The sequence below is a fragment of the Cynara cardunculus genome, assembly GCF_001531365.2.
Source record: "Cynara cardunculus var. scolymus isolate 2C chromosome LG 3, CcrdV1, whole genome shotgun sequence".
Taxonomy (NCBI): domain Eukaryota; kingdom Viridiplantae; phylum Streptophyta; class Magnoliopsida; order Asterales; family Asteraceae; genus Cynara; species Cynara cardunculus.
Genome location: NC_037530.1, coordinates 29,746,512 through 29,758,608, shown reverse-complemented (window position 1 = coordinate 29,758,608; position 12,097 = coordinate 29,746,512).

Here is a 12,097-nt window from a genome sequence, read left to right as displayed (position 1 = left end):
ATATATATATATATATATATATATATATATAAAGAGAGAGAGAGAGAGAGAGAGAGAGAGGAGGGGGGGGGGCGATCAAATACAAATCATCCCAATTTGTATAAACCTTACAAACTCATTAAAGTCAATCACATAAATCCATTTGTTTTTTTAATTTATAAGGGTATTATGGTCATTTAAATTTACAATAGTTATGTTTGGTAATTATATAATATTAATAGATAAATTTGGTAACAACATAATATTTATATAAATGTGGAGGATATATTGATTAACACAATATTAGCAAAGATTTAAATGAGGCGTCCACTAAATTTTATGAAAAAAATCTCCACATTTTAAAAAATGTAGAATAATTTTGTTTAAAAAATTGCCACTAATTTCCAATGAAACATGTTCAAATTGTTCAATGAAACAGAGTAATTTCCAATGAAACATGTTTAAACTGTTCAATGAAACAGAGTAATTTCCAATGAAACATGCTCAAACTATTCAATGAAACAGTCATATATGATTGCATCAGGTTCATATGTATAACAGTTCTAATCAAAACAGGTTTATATTCATAGGTATGTATAACAGTTTGTAATAAAAAATGTTTATATGTATAACAACTTGTAATGAAACAGGTTCATAGGTTATATATAATTGCATCAGGTTCATAGGTTATATATAATTGCATCAGGTTCATATGTATAACAGTTGTAATGAAACAAGTTCATAGGTCATATATGATTGCATCAGGTTCATATGTATAACAGCTGTAATGAAATAGGTTCCTAGAACATGTTTTTCCCCATTTTTCCCTTAGTGTCTCTAATATGATTTTTTTTTCTTTTAGTTTTTACTTTACTTATTTAGTTTGTTTCAATCTTGGCCTTTCATCAAAAAAATAGATGGATGTTATTAGTTTGTAAGATTTATATGAAATGGATGATTTGAAAACTAAAATCCCCCCCCCTCTCTCTCTCTCTCTCTCTCTCTCTCTCTCTATATATATATATATATACTAGCTTTGATCCCCTGTATTACAAGGGATAACTTGAAAAAAATAAATCATGTCAGGAACTTATCTTACAGATATGAATCATCATCGAAAATATGATGCTAATTAGTTAAAATTAAGTTAACCCTAGAATAAAATTAAATTTAGAAATGAAACTATATCAGTAAATTGAATTTAAATTTAAAAGTAAACTTAGAATGACTCTTCAGACTTGTACTTTGTAATAACTCTGAAATATATCTCTGAAGAATAACTTCAGACTTGTACTCTTGAAATAACTCTGAAGTATAAAATCAATCTCACTAAATCAGAGTTCAAACTTCTAAGTATAGAAAAAAGACTTCAGAGTTCAGACTTCAGAGTTCGGGTAAGCTAAGTGTGAAAAAGAAGACTTCAGAATTCGGGTGAGCTAACTCTGAAAAATGACTCTTCAGACTTGTACCATTCAAACTTGTAGAGGACTTCAGAGTTCAGACTTCTAAGTCTGAAAAAGAAGACTTCAGATTTCAGACTCCCGAGTTAGGGTGAGCTAAGTCTGAAAAAGCAGACTTCAGACTCCGGGTGAGCTAACTCTTTAAAATGACTCTTCAGACTTGTACTCTTGAAATAACTCTGAAATAAAAATCTGAAGAATGACTTCAGACTTGTACTATTGAAATAACTCTGAAGTAAAACTCTGAAGAATGACTCTTCAGACTTGAATTTAGAAATGAAACTATATTAATAATTAGTTAAATTGAAGTTAACCTAGAATAAAAATGAATTTAGAAAATGAAACTATATCAGTAAATTGAATTTAAACTTAGAAGAGCGTTTGTGTCAAATTTGAAGACGAAATCTTAAGACCTTGAGTTCAGAGTTATTCAAATACCCAATATCTTTGGAAAAAAAAACCCATGGTAAAGTTTGCATCATATAGAGCAAGACCAACCAGAGCCCCTGTGGACTCACCAACCAAAAGCAAGGCCAACCTAAAATCAAGGCCAACCAAAGGCCCTCTGGTCAACCAAAGCCTTTGGTGCGTTTATCCAGAGCCTCTGGGTCAAAAAGATGTTAAATACTTATTAAAGAATTTGAATTCCAATTACAACCAGAGACCCTCTAGCTAAACATGAAGATCAACCAGAGCCCCTCTGATTTCTTTATGATGGATTGGAATATTCTTCCAAGGTTCAAATAAATAACCAGAAGCAAAGCGATCCAGAAGCCAGACCAACCAGAGGGGCTCTGGCTTACAAGACTAAGTCTAAGTCTTAAAGACTTATCTTCAAAGTCTAGATAAGTTTCTTATAAGACTTGTACTATTGAAATTACTCTGAAGAAAAACTCTTCAGACTTCAGAGCTCTGTATAGGCAAGCCTTAAGCTCTGGATGCACAATGCAGAGGCTCTGCATGGTGCTCCGTCTGGAAAAGAAGACTACAGAGTTCACGTGAGCTAACTCTGAAGAATGACTCTTCAGACTTGTACTCTGGAAATGACTCTGAAATAAAATTCTGAAGAATGACTCTTCAGACTTGTACTCTGAAGAATGACTCTTCAGACTTGTACTCTTGAAGTAACTCTGAAGTATAAAATCAATTTCATTAAATCAGAGTTCAGACTGCTAAGTCTGAAAAAAAAAGACTTCAGAGTTCGGGTGAGCAAAGTCTAAAAAAGAAGACTTTAGAATTCGGGTGAGCTAACTTTGAAAAATGACTCTTCAGACTTGTACTCTTAAGAATTGTAGAAGACTTCAGAGTTCAGACTTCTAAGTCTGAAAAAAAGGCTTCAAACATCTTTTTCTAAATCTAAACAAAGACTTCAAAGTTAAGATTTTTAAGTCCAAAAAAGAATACTTCAGAGTTCAGACTCCAGAGTTTGGGTGAACTATGTCTGAAAAAGCAAACTTCAGAGTTCGGGTGAGCTAACTCTGAAAAACAACTTCAGACTTGTTCTCTTGAAATAACTCTGAAGTAAAAAAAAAATTCAGGAAATCGAATTTAGAATAAAATGAAGTCAACCTATGAATAAAATTGAATTTAAAAATGAAATTATATCAGTAAATTGAATTTAAATTTAGAAGTAAACACCACTTTTTTCGGGAATCATTTAGCACACGAATTATTTAACCCAAGAATAAAATCAATTGCATCCTCAATTAGTCAATTGATTGAATAAGAGGACACATGCAAATCAAATGAGTATAATTAAACTGTTAATGTAATATAAATTTTGTCTACATACGTTCAAATGAGTCTAATTAAACCATTAATGTAAATTGTGTACTCTAGATACGTATTTAGGCGGGACAAGAAAACCGACTCACCAGAAGATGACATGTGTCACCCAAGTGTATATATATATATATATATATATATATATATATATATATATAAGAAATGGTTCAAACGAGAATCCTTGTGATGTACAAAAATGCAAGAACAACCTACCAACAAAGTAGTGTGATAACAATCAAAATTAAGGGATTTTTTAAATTTAAATTAATATTAAAAACAATTCAAAGATATTTAAAAGGTGGAAGGGTAAACTTGGAATTCAAATTGATAATATTTAAATAACACGATCACAAAAATTCTATCATCTGGGAACTTGATAACATCACCAACGGTGGTTATCTTGGTTGTCTAGTAGGCCATTATTAGAGGAAAAAAGTTTCATAAGGTTTCAAAAGACCATAAGTGAATTGGAGGAAGAAATAGAACTAGAGTTAAAATCGACGATTAGAAAAAGTTTGCAAAGACATTTGATTCAAGGTTTGCTTATCACAACTTTATCACACTTAGATTATGAGTCCATCACTGTCTCTCGATTAGAAAAAATTTTGGTTCGATTAGGATTCGATTATCACATGATTATGATGATAAATACGACTACACATTGTTTGGTTCATTAAGGTTCATGTATCACACAACTATCACAGCAAATCAATATTGATTATCACACGAGCATCACAACAAAAACGACTACATTTTGTTCGGTTTGATTAGGGTTCACGTATCTCACGATTATCACATCCCAATCAATATCGATTATCACACAATTATCAGCAAATACAACTACACATTGTTTGGTTTGATTAGGTTTAACGTATCACACGGAACCGTAACCGGCGGAGGCCCGTAACCGGAACCGGCGGAGGCCCGTAACCGGAACCAGCGGAGGCCCGTAACCGGAACCGGTGAGGGACCGGAACCGACCGGGACCGGTGGTAACCGGTTGTGAACCGGCGGTTATGAACCGGTTGATGTTTTTAGCGAATTCTTGGACCGGAACCGGTTATGAAACCGATTATGGGCCCGGCCTGGTCAACGAAAGTCAACAAAAGTCAAACTAGCCGTTAAAAGTCAAAGGAGCCATTAGAAATGGTCAAACTAGCCGTTGGAGCCTCCTTATGACYGTTTTTTTTYCATCTTTCTAGCTACCAAAACATGTATAAATAGAGATGGGAGTTCCTTAGTTTGTTACCAACTCATCTCATCTTCAAAAACATAAAAAACGCTATCAATTCTCGGTTTTCGCTTCATTTTTTGAATTCGTTACGTATTAATTTCTCGTTTCCACTTCACAATTCTCGTTTATTTCTCTCTTTTACTTATGATTTACCAAATGGCCGGTGAACATCCATCAAACGAACAAATTGCCCAAGTTCTCGCCGAACACAGACGAAAGTCCGAGATTTGGAATCACTACAACTTGGTGGTTCTCACGATCGGGAAACGAAAGGCACAATGCAAAATGTGTCAAACTCTCCTTACAGCGAAAGGAAATTCTACGTTAAGAAGGCACACCGAAAAAACGTGCCCGGGGTTGAGGTGGGGGGGTGATTCGAGCCAACCGATACTTGACACACAAGGTCATATATGGAACTACGATGCCGATTTAAACCGACAAATGACTACACAATGTGTCATTTTATGATTGAAAATTTAATAAAACAAAAAAATTATATTTTTTCTTTTTATAGAAACCATTATCCTCAAAACTCTATTGGGAATTTCGATTGGGCTGTGATTGAAGGATTGTACGACATTTTAGGGGAATTTAAAAATGTGACGACACTTTTATCGGGAATTTATTATCCAACAAGCCCTTTAGTTTTAAACCAAAACTATATTTTGGCAAGTAAAATTGCCCAATACGAAGACCATGTGGATTGGGGAACGTTGATGTCTTGCATGAAAAAAAAATTGCTAAAATATTTTATGGGTATCCCATTTCCTTTTCTTTGTGTTGCGGCTTTAAACCCGTATTTAAATATTGTTGGTGTTGAAGTTTTAATTACACAATATGTGTGGCTTTTGGTTTGGACTGCGCTACAAATAATTCTTTTTCAATGGAACAAAAACGTTTATTTAATCACAATTTTCAATATTTATTTGATCATTACAAACAATTTTACGGAGGAGGACCCCAACCACAAACACATTCCTCACGTGGTTTTGCAGGTTCTAGTTCTTCTAGTGGTCATCGGCAAAGTCGTAAAGAGTTGATGACTAATTTAATGAACGAGGTTTTAAATGAATTAAGTAAAAAAAGTCGATACGATAATGATTTGGGTGAACTAAATATGTATGTACATACTAACTTTATGGCCGCATGTCCCGCAAATGATGTTGAAGATTTTGAAAAAATTGATTTATTAGATTTTTGGAAACAAAAACAACCTCAATTCCCGATTTTGGCGTGCATCGCACGTGATGTACTAACAATCCAAGCTAGTACCGTAGCTTCGGAGTCTGCTTTTTCTCTTAGTGGCAGGATCATTTCGGTACGTCGGACAAGACTAAGCCCGGAGTCCGTGGAGTGTTGCATTTGCTTGAAGAATTATTTGGATAGCGTTGATAGGATTCAACACACGGCATCTTTAGAGACGGAGATTGAAACGGTGGAAGAAAATCTTGAAGAAAATGAAATCTCTATGGGACTAAGCACGCCACCAAGTACCGATACCGAGAGCACTACTCCCAATCCCAATATGACGATGATGAGAAACTCGACATTGATGACCTTGAAGACCAAGAGGCTATTAGAAGAATTCAAGTGATCGGAACTCTTCAAGTCAATCCGACATGGGATACCGATGAAGATTGATAAATAAATGTATTTTTAAAGTGTATTCTTAAACGTATTTATAATAAAACGTATTTATAAAATTAAACGTATATAACAAAACGTTTTTATAAAATTAAACGTATATATATATATATATATATAACAAAACGTATTTTAAAACATATTTATAATAAAATGTATTTATAATAAAACATATTAAAAATAACATATTTCAAAGATATTAATTACCAAAAAATTTGAAAAAAAATATTTTTTTTTGCAAAGGACCGGCCGTAACCGGTTATGGGACCGGAACCGGGACCGGACGGCTTAACCGGTAAGCTTGACCGGTTATGGAGGATTTCACCAGAACCGGGACCGGTTATAGAGGGATCGGTTATGGAAGGTTTTTGTCCTGATCGGGACCGGCCGTAACCGGTTATGGCCCGGCCCGGGACCGATTTTTGGCCACCTCTAATCACAACCCAATTAATATCGATTATCACACGAAATCATGAATATCATAAGTTTCGAATATTTAGATATGATGGGGAAAAATGATGGGAAGAAACCAATGGTCCGTCTATTTAACATGATTAGATCCCATGCTAAAATCATGAGATAATTCACACGATTAAAATAAGATAAATTATAAAAAAAACATCTATTCACACGATTACTACCCTTATTAATTTATTTTTATTCTTGTATTGTCGTAAATAATAGAGGTTCTTGTTTGAACTCCTATATATATATGTGTGTGTATTGTGCGTGTGTGCGCGCGCGCGCATGTGCGCGCGCGTGCGTGCGCTAAATGCACAAAATAACGACCCTATTTTCACAAAAAAATTATTATAAGATTGTAATTCTATTTTTTCTTATTACAACAAATACTTTCAAATTAAATTTTACTAAATCATTGTAATTTGAAAATTTTACTTATTAAGATGACATTACACAAGCTACCAAGATTCCATGTCATGTCATTGTTCACATATAAATATTGTTGATGCAACATTTATTATTACAACAATGTACTTTCAAAAGTTTTAACTTTACGTATTATTTAAAAAATATATTAAATTAATTAAAAAATCTAAATAATTTATTAATATAACAATATTAAGAAGGCTTTAGATCACAATTTATCTCGTTAACATTTAAAAAAAATGTTTAAAAAATATATTTTTTAAACAAGAAAAATAAGAATTGTTATGTTTCTTAGGAACAAAATATTTATCTTGAAAAGAATATACCTTATTTGCTTTTAAAAAAATTGACTTCACATATTATTTAATAAATATATTAAATTAATTAAAAAACTCTAAATTATTTATTAATTGAACAACATTAAGAAGATCTGAAGAACACGTTTAATATCGCTAACATTTTTAAAATATGCCAAAAAAATATGTGTTCTTTGAATAAGGAAATAATAATACAGATAAAAAAAATTATCTTGAGAAAAATATATCATATTTATTAAAAAAATATGTTACTAGAAAATATTTAATTTAGAAAACATTGAAAAGATTTTTTAAAGAGAGAGAAGGAAGACATAACACGTTTCACGTGAATAATGACATGACATAGAAACTTGGGAGTTTGTGTCATGACATCTTAATTCAAATAAAAAAAAAGTTTTTCATTGTCGTAACAAATAAATTTTTCAAAGTATAATGTCTTAATAAATCATTTGAAAGTATATTATTGTAATAAGAAGAAAAAAAATGAAAGTACAATGTTATAATAAGAAAACTTTTGAAAGTAGTTTGTTATTTCGTGCATTTAGTCCTAACATATATGTGTGTGGAGGTTCAAATGAGAACAACTTCATTTTACAAGAATATGAGAACACTTTTATCACATATGATAATACATGTGAGAGGATCTAGATTGCGGGCTAAGTCGCCCTTACACTAATAAGTCCCCACACGTGTATTATCACATGTAATAAAGACGTTCTCATTGTAATAATATAATCCATTACATCGGATATCAAAAATGGATATCTATGTAATGAGAGGGTAAATGCTCACTTTTTATACACAATGTGATGTTAAATCGAAGCATAGATGTGGTTATAGATATTATGAATGTTATAAATATTTGCAATTTTGTATGCAAAAGGATTGAGTAAAAGTGGACAAAAAATTAACATCCACTACTAAAAAATCTGGTTTTTCCGACGGCAAAATCCGTCGGAAAAACAACTTTCCGACGGATTTTGCCGTCGGAAAAACCCCCGCCGCTAAATCCGTCAGAAACCTCCGCCGCTAAATCCGTCACAAATCCGTCACAAATATTTAATTCTTTTTTTCCAAAAAATTCAGTGGGGGATTTGTGGGGGATCTGTAGCGGATATAGATAAACGTTGACTTTGTTTGACTTTTTTGAGATCCGTCGGAAATATTTCCGACGGAATTTCCGCCAGAAAAATCCGTCGGTGATGCCCTTTTTTTAGTAGTGATCGTGTGAGTTTTATGGAGGTTGTGTTTGAAGAAAAGGCTTTGTATGTCTGAAGCGACATCAAAGACGTGTTTAATGAACTGGCTTTTGAGTCGTGAAGACGAAAGACGAGAGGTTGGAAGCTCGCCTATGGGTTCAATTAGTTGTATGCATGTTTTAGAGTGAGACTGAGCTTCAATGTATGTGAGTTAATAATGTATACGAGCTCCCTGCCCCCACATTCAGTGTAAACGAGCTTGAAAATGACCTTAAGATCACATAAGAGGTTGTGTCGACTTCCATGGAAGAGCAATTGGGTTCATTCAATATATTCATGTTAGTCAAGTTATATGATATGTTTAATTCAATAATCAATAGCTATTGATCAATTGTTTGTTTCCATTAACGTTTTCAAATTTTTGTCTTAGTTTGGTATGAGATAAATTATGGGTTTGTAGACACGTGATTGCAGTTTCATTTGTAAAGACTTCTGTTGTGACTGTGAGTTGTTTTCCGTATTACGAGTTTTTCGCTGCAAATTTTGATGATTTATGTTGTTAAGCATGACGTATAGTTTTAGAAATTAAGAATACAAAGATACAAGTCTATATATGTAATATATATTGTCTAAGGGGCTGTTTACCAAATGTTTACTTGGGTAAGCGCTTACCAGCTTAACATGGCAAGAACCAAGAATTTTACCAGGTGAAAACGAGGCAATGACCGAGAGTCTTACTCGGTAATTGAAGACAATAACTCTTACCACGGTCAGCTTCTATTGGGGTAAATTGTTGCATAGAAAACCGTTTTTGTTGACTAAAATCTTACCCAGTAAGTAAATGATAATATTGAATTTTACCGCTGGGTGTTTATCGAGTAAGTGTTTGATAAACAGCCCTTGAGTGATTAACAAGTTTTTGTTCTATATTATTCTATTATATATCGAATATACTTTTATTTCAATTAAATTAAAGGTTACATTCCGACAGCGTTGTTTGTTTGGGATCAATTATTTTTTTTTAAAGAAAAATAAAAGGGTTTGAAGAAGAGAAAAAGGCGGTCACATTTCCATGCAAAATATCCACTTTGTGCATTGACGATATAAAAGCTTCTAGAAAGCCTAGTACAAACATATTAATTGTGATTAGAATAGTAAGATAATTATTAAAGAGGGTAAATTGTATGAAAAAATAATGTATTTTAATTTGTTTTTTTATTTTAAATAATGTATTTTTAAAATTTTCATTTTGATACTTAAGATGTAAAGTTTTAAACATTTAAATATCTGGGTAACCAGTTGAAGTATTAACCGGTTACCATGTTGATGTTGTGAGTGATATGGTATCCAACTCAATATTATTTGCTGACATGGATATTTTAATCTAACCGGTTAATGCTTCGACATGTTTTTAACAGGTTTCTCGGATACTTGAATGTTTAAAATTTTACATCTTATGTATTAAAATGGAAATTTTAAAAGTGTGTTACATAAAATAAGAATTAAATTAAAGTACATTATTTTTTCATACAATTTGCCCTGTTAATAAATAATTAAGAAGTTATAGACATTTAAATACCTTTTTTGACTTGTTCGATGCATTTTGACAAATTTCTATAAAATATAGCTTTTAAGATAAAATATATTTTTTAAATAAAATCAATTGAAATTATCACATTTAATTTTGATATCTAAGTTTCCTTACATTTAGAGATATCAATCATTTTAATTAACCGGGTAAGACTCTTGGACCTTGTCTCGTTCTTATCGGGTAAGATTCTTGGTCTTTACCATATTCATCTGGTGAGATAACGTGACTTGATAAGTGCTTACCTGAGTAAGCATTTGGTAAACGACCCCTTACTTAAAAGATGCTTGATTTGTAATACAACGTCTTAGAAAAGCTTCCATTGTTATAAAATTCTACATGCAACCTTGTACAAACTTGATATCAACTCACAAATTAAAATTTTACATCAAGTGCTATTCTACATTAGGATGTCAAAAAACTCTGCATCTCGACGAGAAATCCGATATTCGGACCCAGTTTGACAGAGGAATCCATTAGTCGACTGGGGATGGGGAATCCCTGAATTTATAAACCGGGGCTGGGGATGGGGAGGTCCCTCGTCCTCGAGCAATCAAAATAATATATATATATCACTATCTCTTTTATACCAAATCGAGAAAATCAAATCTCTACAATTTAATTAATTTTTTTATAAGTTAATAAGTTGTTTTTATAAGCAATCTCAAACACCCCTAAGTCGAAACATAAATATTGATCATGTCCAACATGTTACAAATATAGTCAATGCGAGCCAATTTATGTCTTTTGTATAAATCTATACTACATTACAAAGCATTTGAGGAAAACTCTTAAAAACCATTTTTTATGCATGAAGTATTGTTTATTGATGTAAATTACTTAATAATAAAGATTACAAGTAAATTGTGCATAAATACAATTTATTAAAGCCTTATGTTTGAATTTATGTAACCAACTGCAGATAAACATAATCAAATACAGGATAAACATATCATTTAAATATAAAAAATCTAAAATATACTTAGGATAACCATTGAGTTCCGACAAAATACTTAATTTTCATATTTATAAAAAATTATATTATTAAACCAAAAATAAATTACTTCGTTATTAAACCTAAATAAATCATAATAAAAATTGAATTAAAGAAATTACACAAAAAAAGAAGAACTTTTAAATAGTTAATTTGATACTAATATCGATATATGTTTTTCAAAATTTTATGATATCTTCAAATTTATATTTTATTTAAAAATAAAAACATTATCTATTTCTTAAAAACCACATAAAACCATATTATATCGATAAAAATAAAATAAAATAAAACATTAAAATCAAAATATATCTCACTGTATTATATTATACGAATAACCTTCTAATTCTCTAACTAACCCACCATACTAACTAATCCTGCTACGGTCCCATTTCCATACCTCAGTTTGTTTTTTATCTAATTCTCTAACCAACCCACCAAAAACAACCTATTAAAAACACACTAAAATAATTAAAAAAATCAACTTCAACCGCACAATAAAAAACATTAAAACTATCTCTACTATTTCAATAAAACACAATAATTATAATATGTATTTATTTTTTTTATAGTTAATAAAGATTATTACTTGATTTTTATGATAATTTAATAGGTTAAATGCATGAAATAGCAACTTATTTTCGTAAATTTTCTTATTATAGCATTCTACTTTTGTTTTTCTTTATTACAACAATGTATTTTCAAATTATATTTTATTGAGGCATCGCACTTTAAAAAATTTACCCATTATAGCAATAGGTAACCTGTTATCTTTTAAACCGGTTAACCCCTTTACTTTTTTTGCTTGTGTGGCTTTAATGAGATGATGTTGATGACACATCATTTTGATAACTTAATTAAAATAAAAATAAAAACTTATTTCAAATTATTATCAGTGATTTTCATTTTTCATTGATATGATTTTAAAAAGAACATTTAATTTTTTTGACTTTTTCTTATTAAGTTGCATGCAAATTAAATATTATAGTGTAAAATATTTCTTAAATAA